Source organism: Solanum dulcamara, chromosome 10 (genome assembly GCF_947179165.1).
Source record: "Solanum dulcamara chromosome 10, daSolDulc1.2, whole genome shotgun sequence".
NCBI lineage: Eukaryota > Viridiplantae > Streptophyta > Magnoliopsida > Solanales > Solanaceae > Solanum > Solanum dulcamara.
Genome location: NC_077246.1, coordinates 45,615,056 through 45,630,241, shown reverse-complemented (window position 1 = coordinate 45,630,241; position 15,186 = coordinate 45,615,056).

Here is a 15,186-nt window from a genome sequence, read left to right as displayed (position 1 = left end):
TTCTCTTATGTTGTAATGGTTGAGCGAGGAGCTTGTCTTATGCCCCTATCTAGTTAATAGAGGCATGTTAGATGAGTCTATGTTGTTTTTCATTCGAGTTTTAGATTTATTCTCCTTTATTGAGACTTTCATGTTGATATTTTATTTGCATCTATGTCTTAATTTATTGCTTTACTTACCTTATGTGTTCTCATGAATGATATGCTAAGAGTTTTGGTTGGGGTCCTTCTAGATTTGGATCCCCGTATCGCACCTACGGTCTTACTTGGGTTATGATAAACTCGGTATCAGAGTACAAGGTTTAAAGTATCCCATGGAGTCTAACATATTACGTCAAGTAGAGTTTTGTTCATCAATATGAAGCGCGCCACATCTATGAATAGAGGCTATGAGGCGTCTAAGGAAAAGCATCACTCACTTCTTTTATGATTTCATCGTGTGATAGAGTTGAACTCTAAGGATTCTTTCTCTAATGCTTTCTCTTTGTGATTTCAGAAACATGCCTCCAAGAAGGAACCTCTTCTGAAAGGAATGTTGAGGCAGAGAAACAATCTCCAAATGACCCTTTGAATGAATAAGGTCTCATACAGAGTTTTGTGCCACTTACCAAGTTCTTGCCCAAGTCATGGCGGCTCAAGTTAACTAAGAGATGGTATCTCCCATGAACCCAAATGTGAGTATAGAAGCCATCCAAGTTTGAGACTTCACTCGTATGAACCCCCTTGAGTTACATGATTCTAAGATGGATAAAGATCCACAAGAGTTCATGGAGGGTATTGATAATATTATTAACATCATGGGTGTTAGCCCAGTACAAAAAGCAGACTTTATGGCATATTAACTCAAAAGGGTTGCTCAAGTTTGGTATGATCAATGGAAAGATGAAAGAGGTGGAGATAATAGTTCTGCTAGTTGGGAAGAAATCAAGGGTGATTTTCTCGAATAATTCTTTCCTTTGAAGTTGAGGAGGTGAAGGTGCAAGAGTTAATCAATTTGTGCTAAAGTAACACGAATGTGAGGGAGTATTCCCTCAAGTTCACAAAGTTATCCAAATATGCTTCTTTTATGGTTGTGGATCTAAGGGTTTGTATAAGTAAGTTTGTCTTGGGTGTGTCCAATTTAGTGGTCAAAGAATGTAGAACTGCCATGCTTATCAAATAGATTGATATTTCAAGACTTATGACACATGCCAAGAAAATTGAGGAGGAAAAGTTAAGGGAGAGGTCAAAAAAGGAATCTAAGAGGGCTTGAACCGATGGTGGCAGTTTCTCTCATGAAAAGTCTAATAATGGTGGCCATCCTCAGTTTTATGAAAGGTATTCCGGCCAAAGCTCTTCAAACACTCCAACTCTAAAATTTGATAAATATAAGGTGCCTAATCCTAAGGTACAAGGAGGAGCTCTGAGTGGTCAAGACATCTCTTAATGTAAGAAATGTGAAAGAAACCACACGGGAGAATACTTAGTGGGATTGGATGTATGCTATAGATGTGGGAAGTTGGATCATCATAAAAAGGAATGTAGGAGTGGTTTTAGACCCAAACTCATACTCAGGATACTGGTCGTCTGGATTAGCTTGCTACTACTTTGCCGTCAGCGCCAAAATAGATTTTATGCCCTTCAGACTTGTCAAGAGTTAGAGGATTTATTCGATGCGGTGATTAATATGTTGAAAGTATTTAACTTTAATGTTTATGCATTGTTAGATGCTGGTTCTACTCTATCATTTGTTACTCCTTATATTTCTATGAAATTCATTGTTAGTCTCAATATCTTTTCAAAGATTATTATGGCTAAGAGAGTCTATCAAAATTGCCTAGTTTTAGTTTTCTATAAAATCACCTCACTTGATATTTTAAAGCATGATATGTTTGATTTCGATGTTATTGTTGATATGGATTAGCTTCATGCATGTTATGGTTCTATATTTTTTAGGGTCCATGTGATCAAGTTTTAGTTTCCTATTGAGCCAGCCCTAGAGTAGAAAGGTAGTAATTCTGTGTTTAAAGGTCAATTCATCTCATGTCTTAAAGCTTAGAAATTGATTTTAAAAGGTTATATTTAACATCTAATCTAGGTTAGAGATATAAATTCTGAAGCTCCTACTCTTGAGTCAGTTTTGATTGTTACTGAGTTTTTGAAAGTTTTCTTCGATGATCTCCCAAGTGTACCTCTTAAAATGGAGATAGACTTTGGTATCGATCTTATCCCTAATACCCAAACTATTTGGTATTGATCTTATCCCTAATACCCAAACTATCTATATTGCTCCTTATCGAATGGCCCTGACATAATTGAAAGAGTTAAAGGATCAGTTGAAGGATTTATTAGATAAGAGTTTTATTAGATCGAGTATCTCTCCATAGGGTGCTTCGTTTCTCTTTGTTAGGAATAAGGATGGTTCTCTTTCTATATGCATTGATTACCTGCCATTGATTAAGGTTTAAAGAATAAGTATCCCATTTTAAGGATTGATGAGTTATTCGATTAACTTCAAGGAGCAAGCTACTTTTCAAAGATTGATCTTTGATTAGGTTATCATCAACTCTGAGTAAGAGAATGTGACATTTTGAAGACGGCTTTCAGAACTCAGTATGGTCACTTTGAATTTTTGGTTGTCTTTTGGACTAATGAATGCTTCTGTAGTTTTTATGGATTTGATGAACAAGGTGTTCAACCAATATTTTGATATATTCGTAATTATGTTCATTTATGATATTTTGATCTATTCTCAGAGTAAGGAAGAGCATACCAATTATTTGAGGATTGTGCTACAAATTCTCAAGGACTGCTAGTTATTCGTGAAGTTCAGAGAGTGTGAATTTTGGTTGAGGTCTATTTCTTTCCTTGGTCATATTGTCTCCGGTGAAGGTATTATGGTTGATCCTAAGAAGACCAAGCGGTTAAGAATTGGCCTAAACCATTATCTTCTTTCAATATTCGGAGTTGTTTGGGCTTAACCAGTTATTATATATAGTTTTTGGAAGGTTTCTCTTCCATTGAATAACCCTTAACTACTTTGACTCTAAAAAGGTAAAATTCCAATAGTCCGAGGCATGTGAAAAGAGTTTCCAAGAGTTGAAAGATAGGCTTACTCTTGCTCTGGTGTTAACTTTACCGGAAGGTTCTGATGGGTTTGTTGTTTATTGTGATGCTTCACAAGTTGGCCTTGGTTGTGTTTTGATGCAGAATGGTAATGTTATAGCCTATGCTTCTAGGAAAATCAAGGTGCATGAGAAGAATTACCCAACCCATGACTTGGGGTTAGCGGTAGTGGTTTCCATCTGGATGTATTTACCGATCACAGGAGTTTGTAATGTGTGTTCACTCATAAGGATTTGAATCTTTGACAAAGGAGATGGCTTGAATTGTTGAAGGACTATGACATGAGTGTGCTATACCATATGAGAAAAGCGAATGTGGTTACGGATGCTCTTAGTAGATTATCCATGAACAGTGTTACCCATGTTGAGGATGAGAAGAAAGAGTTGGTTTGGGATGTTCATAGATTAGCCCATTTAAGTGTTCAATTGGTTGATTTTAAGGATGGTGGCGTTATTGTTCAAAATGGTTCTTAATTATCTCTTGTGGCGGATGTTAAGGACAAGTAAGATAATGATTCTACTTTGGTTGAGTTAAAGAAAGAAGTTGCTGAAAAAGCCATTGAGGCTTTCTCCCAAGGGGGAGATGGTGTTTTGAGATACCAAGGTTGATGGTGTGTTCCCGATATTGATGGATTGAGGGAAATGATATTGTCCATAGATCATAATTTGCGGTATTCTACTTATCTGGGTTCAACAAATATGTATCATGATTTCAAATTTGAGGAAAGTATATTGGTGGAATGACATGAAGAGGGATATTGCAGAGTTTGTGTCCAAATGTCCTAATTGTCAATAAGTGAAGGTTGAGCATAAAAAACTAGGAGGTTTGGGTCAAGATATTGAAATTCCTACTTGGAAGTGGGAAGCCTTGAATGTGGACTTTGTTACTGGTTTGCCTCGTACTCATAGGCAATATGATTCAATTTGGGTGGTCATTTACCGAATGACTAAGTCAACTGATTTTCTTCTTGTTAAGATTTCATATTCAGCCTAAGATTATGCTAAATTGTATATCTGAGAGTTGGTTAAGCATCATGGTGTCCTATTCTCTATCATTTTGAATCTAGGTACTCAGTTTACATCTTAATTTGGAGATCTCTCCAAAAGGGTCTTGGTACTCAAGTGAAGCTTAGCACAACTTTTCACCCTCAGATAGAGGGTCAAGCCGAGCATACCATTCAGACCTTAAAGGAAAAGTTGAGAGCCCGTGTCATTGATTTTAAAAGTAACTGGTATGATCATTTTCTATTGATAGATTTTTCCTATTATATAATAGTTATCATTCCAGCATTCAGATGGCTCTATTTGATGCCTTGTATGGTAGGAGGTATAGGTCTCCTATTGGTTTGTTCAAAGTTTGTGAAGTTTCCTTGATAGGGACCAAGTTGGTACATAAGGATATGGAGAAGGTTAGATTGATTTGAGAAAGATTGAAGACAACCCAGAGTTGAAAAAAATCCTATTCAGATATAAGAAGAAGGGAACTTGAATTTGAGGTTAATGATTGGGTTTACTTGAAAATTTCACGCATAAAGGTCTTATGTGTTTTGGCAAGAAATGGAAATAAATTCCCCTATATGTTTGTCATATCATAGATTAAGGTAGATTGACAAGATGGCATATGAATTGGATTGGCCCTCCAAGTTGTCATTGGAGCATCCGGTGTTCCATGTGTCTTTGTTGAGAAAGTTTATGACTGGTCCTAGCTCTATTGTGCCTTTGGATAGTATTGGTGTGAATGAGAGTCTCTTATATGAGGAAGTTCCAATTGAGATCCTAGACCAACAAGTTAGAAAGTTGAAGAACAAGGAAATATCTTTAATTAAGGTATTATGGAGGAATCAATACGTTGAAGGTGCTACATGGGAAGCTGAAGCCGATATGATATCACGATATTCTCATCTCTTTCCTTCTGTTCCTAGTTGAGGTATTAAGTTCCTTCTTGATCCACTTAGTCAAAACCATGTGTTTCAGTCATTCTTATGTTTTCATATGCATTCATGTTCATGAAATGAGTTTTAAAGTTATGTTTTAGCTTGGGATAGAATATTCCATGTTCTTATGCATTTTTGAGATGTTTTGTATTTATGTTGGGATACTATGTCTCTTTACTATTCCATTCATTCTAGCTTGAGTCTCATTCGAGAATGAATGTTCTCACGAGAGAGATATTGTAAGACCCCAAAAGTTGGAAATACAGAAAATAGAGTTCAAAGGAAGTTTTTTCAGAAATCTCAGCTTTTGGGACCGGTAATCCTTCACGGATCACTTCATGGGGTGTAAATCTCCTTATGATACATAGAGAGAAACCGTAAAGGTGCCTTAGTGAGATGGAATTTTGTAGGAAGGACCACAATGGCTCCATGGCCCGTGGTGCGAACCACGAGCTTTGATGACATCCGTGAACCCACTTTCCCAGATTTCAAGTTTAGGGTGAGTACCACGGGAGGGACTACGACCTGTGGTGGACTCCAAGAGCTGTAGTGTCCTCCATGGAAGTCATCTCTCCATACTAGAGCTCAAGTCCCTCAATACGACCACAACCACGAGCCATAGTGAGCTATATGGACCATGGTGGGTCCCCTATCTAGGTGAAATTTTAGTTAACTTCAGGGGTCTATTGGTCCTTTACCTATGGTCTCATTAATGAATGTGTATACTAACCTGTTAGCTACTCTTAGTCTTCCTAACCCTCTCATCCTCACCAAAAATACTCAAAACCCAAATCTTCTCTCTAAAAGTCTTCTCTCAAGAGCTTTCTGCTTCCTAAAGCTAGTTTCAAGAGAAATCAAGTCAAGTCATCAATCAAGAGTAGAATTAGGGATTCCTAGATCAAAGATATGTGGGAATTCATTCATGATCCCTTTCACCCACAAAATCCCAAGTTTACTCTCAAAATGTCTTATGAATTCTTCTTTTAAGCCCTAATTTCATAATTTTACATTGGATCTTTTTTTGGTCATGATATATCTTATGATTATTGATAAAATTATGCATAATTCACATCGCATTGCATGATTTCAAGATGAATTGCAATGATCCATACTATATGCTAGTCAATGAATCATTATCACGAATTTCAAGACAAATCAATGAAAGTTTTATGAATGATATTCAAGTTTATGAATGACTCATGAAAGATTATGAATGATGTTTCAATGATGCTTTAAGCAAGAAGTTATAGTGAGATAAGGTAAATTCTCACATAATCATATTAAAGAGGTGATAATGTAGTTCTCACCAACTCATAGATTCTTATGAATCAATCATGTTAATGAGCTATTCTATGATTTTCTTATGATGGGGATTGATATCTATTATTTTCTTTCTTAATGATATTAATGACTACATTTTCGTGAAGTTTCGTTGGAATAATGACTAAGCATACGACTTTAAGGTGGGATTCTGTCCGACAGTCATTGTAGCTACCCAAGGGAATCCTAGTAGCAACCTTTAGTCCCTAAATACGTTTCCCATATGGGTTTTTGATGCCAATATAATGAAGCTAGTAGATCCACATATAGAACAAAGTTAGAGAAAGTACCATCAAGGAGTCTACCTTGGCAAAGTAGTCTCCCCCTTTTCGTTGTGGGGCACATGAGATCCATGTTATAGGTCGCATGGTCTCATATGTCATTAAAGGTCCTATCCCATATCAAGATAAAATAAATTATATAGAGTTCTCATGACGATGTTTTGGTGCATTGACCAATAATTATGATATTTCAAGGTTTTCATGGTCTTACTCATATTTTAAGATATTAGTCATGCATCTCATGATTCATATTGATTATATACTATATTCATTATTCATGCATACTTTTTATATACTTAGTGCATTCCATGTACTAACACATACTTTATTCTTTATTATATCATAATGTAGTCGGACCATCTTTGCTCATCTCCACTCGTGGCTAGAGTTGAGCTTTACTTTTCCATTATTGGTGAGTGCTCATTCTTTGAGGATAAGACTTTTATCTTTTTTCATTTTCATGAATTTTCTTATGTTTTCATGGGTGAGGTAGGAGCTTGTCTTCACCCCCATCTAGTTAAAAGAGTCAAGTTAGATGAGTCTGTGTTGTCTTTAATTCGAGTTTGAGATTTATTCTCCTTTATTGAGAATTTCATGTTGATACTTTATTTCTGCATTTATGTCTTACTTTATTGCTTTACTTACCTTATATATGCTCATGAATAATATTCTAAGAGGCATGGTTGGTGTCTTTCGAGATTTTGATCGCCTGTTGCACCTAGGGTCTAGTTTGAGTAGTGATAAATAGTTCATAGAGGGTATTCAAAATATTGTCAACATAATGAGGGTGACACCAGTGGAAAAGGCAGACTTCATTGCTTATCAATTGAAAGATGTGTCCCAATTTGTGTTCTATCAATTATAGGATGAGAGATATAGGGATGCAGGTCCCTTAGATTGGGAAGAGTTCAATGGTACATTTCTTAATCATTTCCTTCCCCTTGATTTAAGGGAGGCTAAATTTTAGGAATTCATTATTCTAAATCAAGGTAACATGAGTGTAAGGGAGTATGCCTTAAAGTTCACACAATTATCTAAATATGCTCTGTTCATGGTGTCCGACTCTAGAGCTTGTATGAGAAAGTTTTTTTTGGGTGTTTTAGACTTGGTGGTAAATGAATATATAACCACCATATTCATCAATAATATGGACATCTCAAGGTTGATGACTCATGCCGAGTAAATTTTAGAGGAAAAGCTTAAGGAGAAGGAAAAAGAGTCAAATAGGAAAAAGATTGATAGTGGTGACTTTTCAAATGTAGGATCTGATAATGGTAGATTTTCTTAGTTTTGCCAAAAGTTTTTTTGTCAAAATTATTCTAGTACTCTAGCTTTGAAGTTCAACAAGGATATGATGCATAACCGTAAGCCTCCAAGGAGTGCTATGAGTTTTCATGGTATCCAATATGTAGGAAATGTGGCAAGAGCTACCTATTTGACAATTTCTGATGTGTGTTATGGCTATGGAAAGATGGGTCATAGGGTGAGAGGTTGTCCTCCGGGTGATGGTAAAGGTGGAGGTCATCGATCTTAGACTTACTACTTCCGGTCATCCGACTCAATCAGTTACTTTATCAGGTCATGGTGGTGGTCAGCACCAGAACAAATTCTATGCTCTTCATACTCGACATAAGTTGGAGTATTCTCCTGATATAGTTACTGGTATATTATGAGTATTTTAGTTTGAAGTTTATGCATTGTTAGATTTGAGAGAAAATCTTTCTTTTGTGACTCCTTACATTGCTATGAAATTTGATGTTAGCCCGATGTCATGTTGGAGTCTTTTTAGTCTATACTCGTGTTGGTGATTCAATTTTTGCTAAATGAGTCTAAAATAATTGTCTAGTACTAGTTTTTTTATAAAATCACCTCAGTTGATCTTATAGATCCTGATATTTACCTATTTTCATGTTATTCTTGGTATGGATTAGCTTCATGCATGTTATGCCTCTATTGATTGTAGAATCCAAGTGGTTAAGTTTCAGTTTCCTAATGAGCCAGTTCTAGAATCGAGGGTAGTAATTTTGGGTTTAAGGGTCAATTTATCTCATGCCTTAAATCTCGGAAAATAATTTCTAAAGGTTGTATTTACCATCTTGTACGAGTTAGGAATACATATTTCAAAGCCCCTACTCTTGAGTTAGTTCATGTGGTTAATGAGTTTTCAGAAGTGTTTCTCGATGATCTTCCAGGTATCCCTCCTGAAAGGGAGATAGACTTTAGTATTGATCTTCTCCCCGATATCCATCCTATCTCTATCCCTTCTTATAGAATGGCTCTAGCATAATTTAAGGAGTTGAAGGATTAGTTAGAGGACTTATTGGATAAGTGTTCCATTAGAACAAGTATCTCTCCATGGAGTGCTTCGGTTCTCTTTATTCAAAAGAAAGAGGGTTTCCTTCGTATGTGTATTGACTATCGACAATTGAAAAAGATCACAATTAAGAATAAATATCCCATCCCAAGGATTGAGGAATCGTTCAATCAACTTCAAGGAGCTAGTTATTTCTCAAAGATTGATCTTTAATCGGGTTATTATAAGATTTGAGTAAGAGAATGTGATATTTTGAAGAAGGCCTTCAGAACTCAATATGGTCACTTTGAATTTTTGGTTATGTTTTTTAGAACACCAAATGCTCTTACATCTTTTCTAGATTTGATGAGTAGAGTGTTCAAGCAGTACATGGATATGTTCTTTATTATTATCATTGATGATATATTGATCTATTCTCAGAGTGAGGATGAGCATGTCGATCATTTGAGGATTGTCTTATAAATTCTCAAGGATTGTCAGTTATTTGCTAAGTTTAGCAAGTGTGAGTTTTGGCTGAGGTTGATGGCGTTCCTTATCCATATTGTGTCCGGTGATAGTATTCAAGTTGATCTTAAGAAAATCAAAGCGATGAAAAATTGTCCTATACCCCTTTCTCTAGATATTCAGAGTTACTTGTGTTTAGATGGTTATTATAGATGGTTTGTGGAAGTTTTTATTTCTATTGCTTTGCCTTTGACTACTCTGACTCAAAAGAAGGTAAAATTTCAATGGTCCAAAGCATGTGAGAAGAGTTTCCAACAATTGAACGATCGACTAACTTCATCCAGTCATAACTTTACCGGAAGGATCTGATATGTTTGTTGTGTATTCTGATGCTTCAAGAATTGGTCTTGGTTGTGTTTTTCTCTTATGTCACTCCTTGAGTCTACACCCTAGGCATGACTGGCACTCAGAAACCAATTATTAAACACTCTATTCATGAGGTCAATGAATATTACAGGAACATTAGTCAAACCAAAGGACATAACTAGGAACTCATAGTGACCATATCTGGTTCTAAAGGTTGTCTTTGAAATATCACTTTCTCTCACTTTCAACCGATGATAGCCTGATCAACTGAGGCATAACAAGCATAAAACTAGTCCATGCCAAGGATGATATCGAAATCAACCATGTCAAACTCAACTAAGTATTCTAAAGTATCTCTATAATAGATAGAGAATGTGCAATCTCGATAAACACTGAAAGGCTCTAAGATTCATTTGGGAACAATCCCAAAATTAACGACTGCATAAGGAGTCACAAAATACAAGGTAGAACCTTGATAAAATAATGCATATATATCATGAGAAAATACTCAAAGCATACCGGTGATAACATCTGGTGAGTTTTCTTGATTGTGACAACTAGCCATAGCATACAGACCGTTTGAACCTCCGCCTACTCCTTAAGTAGAATATCTTATTACCTCTATTTGGTGGTGCTGTTGAAAAGGATTAGTCTCTGTTACCCCATTATTTTGCCTGTTAGACGGGCAATTTATCATAAAGGGATCTACTTGGCCACACTTGTAGCAACCATTAGTTCCATCGTGACACTCTCCCAAATGTAATCTACCATAATTACCACAGGGCGGCTTGCGTGATAAACTTTTGATCATACTTCCTTGGGACTGAGAGCCTTGAACTCTGAAGTTCTGATATGATACCTTGAGACCTTTGGTCATTTCTGTAGTTGGATGCTGGTATACTAGCTGATGATTGTGCATAACCACAAGACCTTTTTAGAAAGAAGGAACAATTGCCATTACCACTTTTCTGATGGTTCAACTAATTACCTATGGATTTAGCCTTCTTACTTTGGTTTTCCTCCTTATCTATCCTCTTGTTCTCCTTAAACTATTGAGCATATACCATAATCCTAGAAGTGTCCACATCTAAGGTCAACAAACCTAACTGACACTCTTTCTTCATATGCCTGCTAAGGCCAGAAACAAACTTTCTCATGTTGGCTCTCATATCTGGAACCATCTTCGAAGCATATCTGGACAATTGACGGAATTTAAGGCTGTACTCTTTGATAGTCAGTCCCTCTTGCTTCAAGTTAATAAACTCTTCAACTTTTAATTCCCTCTTTTTTCGTGGAAAGAGGTGGTCTAGGAATGTATTTTCAAACTCATCCTAGATTGTAGGCTCAACATCATCACCTTGACTTTCCTTCCATAGGTTATACCATACATTATTGACTTTCCTTCCACAGGTTATACCATAAATTCGAAACATCCTTCAGCTAATATGAAACAAGCTCAAGTCCCTCGATCTCTATTTCATGCATTACATTCAGGATCTTCCACATATCATCAATGAAGTTCTGAGGGTCCTCCTCAACTCTGGATCTAGTAAAGACTAGTGGGTTCATTCTCATAAAATCTCTAATTCTATTAGCAGCAAATGTCTCTTAAGAATTAGAGCTAGGCACTAAAGTACTCTAACAATTGTACTGAGCAGCCATATACTGTGTGAACATAGAGATTTCTTCTCTAAATTCGGCCTCTGAAGGCAAAGTAGGTTGAGCAGTCGGTGGAACCTCTTGAGTTCTATTCTCATTCTCATTCTCATTCTCAACTACTTGGGCTCATTTTCGATTTACATTCTAGATGGTGGTAGAATCTCATTCTCAGTGATGTCCCTTTGGCTCAAAGTATGTTTGGAAGACATGATTTGAAACATAAAACACATAAATTAGAAGGATAATTTATAGAGTTAAACTCTATTACACAAACTCGAGTATGAAAAAAGTGAAATGATTCCTAAATCCTATAGCTTCCCTATTATAGATGTGGCACACTTCACACTGATAAGAAGGACTTTACTAGACTTGGTTTTAAAGACATCCTAGTATTCTTGAGCTCTGTGCCCTGATATCAAGTTTGTCACACCCCGAGTCTACACCCTAGGTGTGGCAGCACTTAGAAACCATTGTAAGTTCCAAAGTGAATACTTGACTTAGCTAACATACTAAGAAAAATAGTTAACTCATAAAAATTACAACTCATGAGGGGCATACAGTTTATAAATATGCATATTTTAAAGTTAAATCACAAAATATAACTCTATAGATAATGCAACTCAATGTTTTTAAAACATGAACTCAAAAGAATAAAGCTTAATAAACTCAAACACTATTTATGACTAGTCTATGAAGCCTCTAAATTGACTCTGAATGGGTACTAGGACAGGACTATGACTACCTCAAAATACTAATAATGTAAAGACTGAAATAAAGAGTTAAGACTACCTTTGAATGGAAAGAGGTCTCACCAAATGCTGGATGGAAATCTGTTCTTCAATGATACGCCTGTTGAGAATCTCTATCACCTCTGTCTGCATCATATAATAATGCAACTCACAATGGTGTTATGATATGTAAAATAGCTGAAAAGAAACTTACTGAAAGATACTAAACTCAACTCAAGATGCTCAACTCAACTTAACTCAATGAAGCATGCAATATATAAAACAAACAATGCTTTACAAATTATAGATAATGAATGCAACTCGGTTTAAAAGCAACATTTTACTCTTTGAGGAGTTTCTCTAACCACCAACCATTACTTGTGAGCTATATGATGATACAACAAACTGTTATCGTAGCCACAACTATCCAATACATTTCCAGAGTAAGGGATGCAAGTCATCTCATAGATCAAAAAAAGTTTTCTTTTGGGACTATGAGGAGTCACCCAAATGAATAGCACAATCCTAACCTACGCTAGCTACAAAGTTTATGGGGTTTAAGTTATTATAGACTCTTACCCAAATCAGTGCTCAATAATAATCCCAAAATATATTTATTATGCTCATATTTTAGTCTCATTGGACCTAGCTCAAAAACTCAACTCTTCTTGACTCATCTCTTCTCTTTAAAATCAATATAATCTCAACTCAAAGCATAATTTGACTTGTCATCTCAGTCTCAAAATAGATATTTAAATGTATTAATACATAAGTCATTTAGACTCAATAATGCTCGTGCTCAAAATAATATTTATGAGACTTCTCAAAACTCAACTCATGCTCAAACTCTTTCTCAAGTAAATGATGGAAATATATCATTCTTTAACTCAAAATAATGCATAAAATAATTAATGCAAAGACTTAATTAGGGTTCATATGAATGTAAACATGAACAATAATCTCAAGAACTTGAACTCATTTGAATGATTACAATATCAAATAATATAAAGAGAACTCAATGAAAGATTCATAACTAACTAAAACCTCAATATACGAGGTTGAAACTCAAACTCAAAACTCAACTTGACTGAATTAAGATGTAGAGAATGGGGAAGGACTCTTTCCAATATTGAAATTAGCCTTACATACCTGAAAGATCAACGATCGAAGCAAAAATCAAAGAGTTTGTTTGAAAATCTTGAACCCTAGCTTCTCCTCTCCTTTCTAATCCTTGAACTCAAAAGAATCTAAGTGTTAATGAGAGGAAAGGCTCATTGGGTACTGATAAGGGACTAAGTTTTATCCCAAAACATCTTGGATTTAGTTTGGGAAAGGAGGGAAAAGACTAGTTTATCCCTCATTCAAAATTGTCTAGTCCTTCTATGGGCACTTCTTATGGACCGTAGGAACTCCTATGGATCGTAGGGTATCCATCATAGGATTTGGGGTCCAATTATTGGACTTACTTGAAATTGGTCACTGGGTCTAAGACCAGGCTTCTATGGGTCAAAGACCATGGGATGAGTCATGAAATCTCTTTGTGGAGCTCAATTGGGGGTTTAGAACTTGGGGACTATGGGTCTCTCTATGGCTCGTATAAACTCTTATGGGCCATAATACCCAATCATAGGAATTTTTTCACATTCCAGTAGCTTGTGGAATGTGTCTCTAGTATCTATAATTGATCATATGGGTTGTAGAAACATTGATGACTTGTAACTCCCATTTGTATGAACTGATCCAAATTCTGAAATGAGCCCTTCCTATGACTAATAGAACCTTTTATGGACTGTAAGGTTGGTTGTAGACTACTAGCAGTAGCTTTTTTCTCACTTTTTCCAGGGTTCTTGGAATCAATCTAAGTTAAAATAGTATGGGGTGTTACATCTGGTAGATTGTTCATGTATAGTGTTGTTCATATTGAGGATGGAAAGAAGGAGTTAGTTCGTGATGTGCATAGACTAGCTCATTTGGGTGTTAACTTGGTAGATTCTTAGGATGGTGGTGTTGTTGTTCAAAATGTCTCTAAATCATCTCTTGTGTAGGATGTTAGGACAAAGCAAGACAATGATCCTGTTTTGGTTGAATTGAAGAAAACAGTTTCTGAAAAATCCATTGAGGCATTCTTTCCAGTGGGAGATGGTGTGCTTTATTTTCAAGGTTGCTTATGTGTTTTCAATGTTGATGGCTCGATGAAAATGATATTTTATGAAGCTCATAGTTCCCAATATTCTATTTACCCTAGATCCACCAAAATGTATCGTGATTTGAGGAAGGTTTATTTATGGAATGGCTTGAAGAAGAATATTGGGGAACTTGTAGCATAAAAAACATAGAGTTTTAGCTCAAGACATTGAGATTTCTACTTGGATGTGGGAAGACTTGAACATTGACTTCATTACGGGTTTGCCTCATACTCATAGGCACCATGATTCGATTTGAGTTCCTGTGGACAGAATGACTAGGTCGGTTCATTTTCTTCCCGTTAAGCCTTATTATTTAGTCGAGGATTATGCTGGACTTTACATTCAAAAGTTGGTTAATCTTTATGGGGTTCCATTGTCTATTATTTCAGACCGAGGTACTCATTTTGGGAGATTGTTCTAGAAGGGTCTTGGTACTCATGTTAAACTTAATACAACTTTTCACCCTCAAAATAATGGTCAAACTGAACAGACTATTCAAATTTTGAAAGATATATTGAGGTCTTGTGTAATTGACTTAAAGAGAAATTAGGATGACCATTTTCCATTGATTGAGTTTTCTTATAAACACAGTTATCATTCGAGTATTCAAATAGCTCCATTTGAGGCTTTATATGGTATGAGGGGTATTTCTCTAATTGGATTATTCGAGATGAGTGAGGTCTCTTTGATAGGACCAAGTTAGTTTATGAATCTATTGATAAATTTTGTCTCATTAGGGATAGGTTGAAGACTGCCCAAAGACAACAAAAGTCATATACGGATGTGAGGAGAAAAAAGCTTGAGTTTGATATTGATGATTGGTTTTACTTATAAATCTCACCTATGAAGGG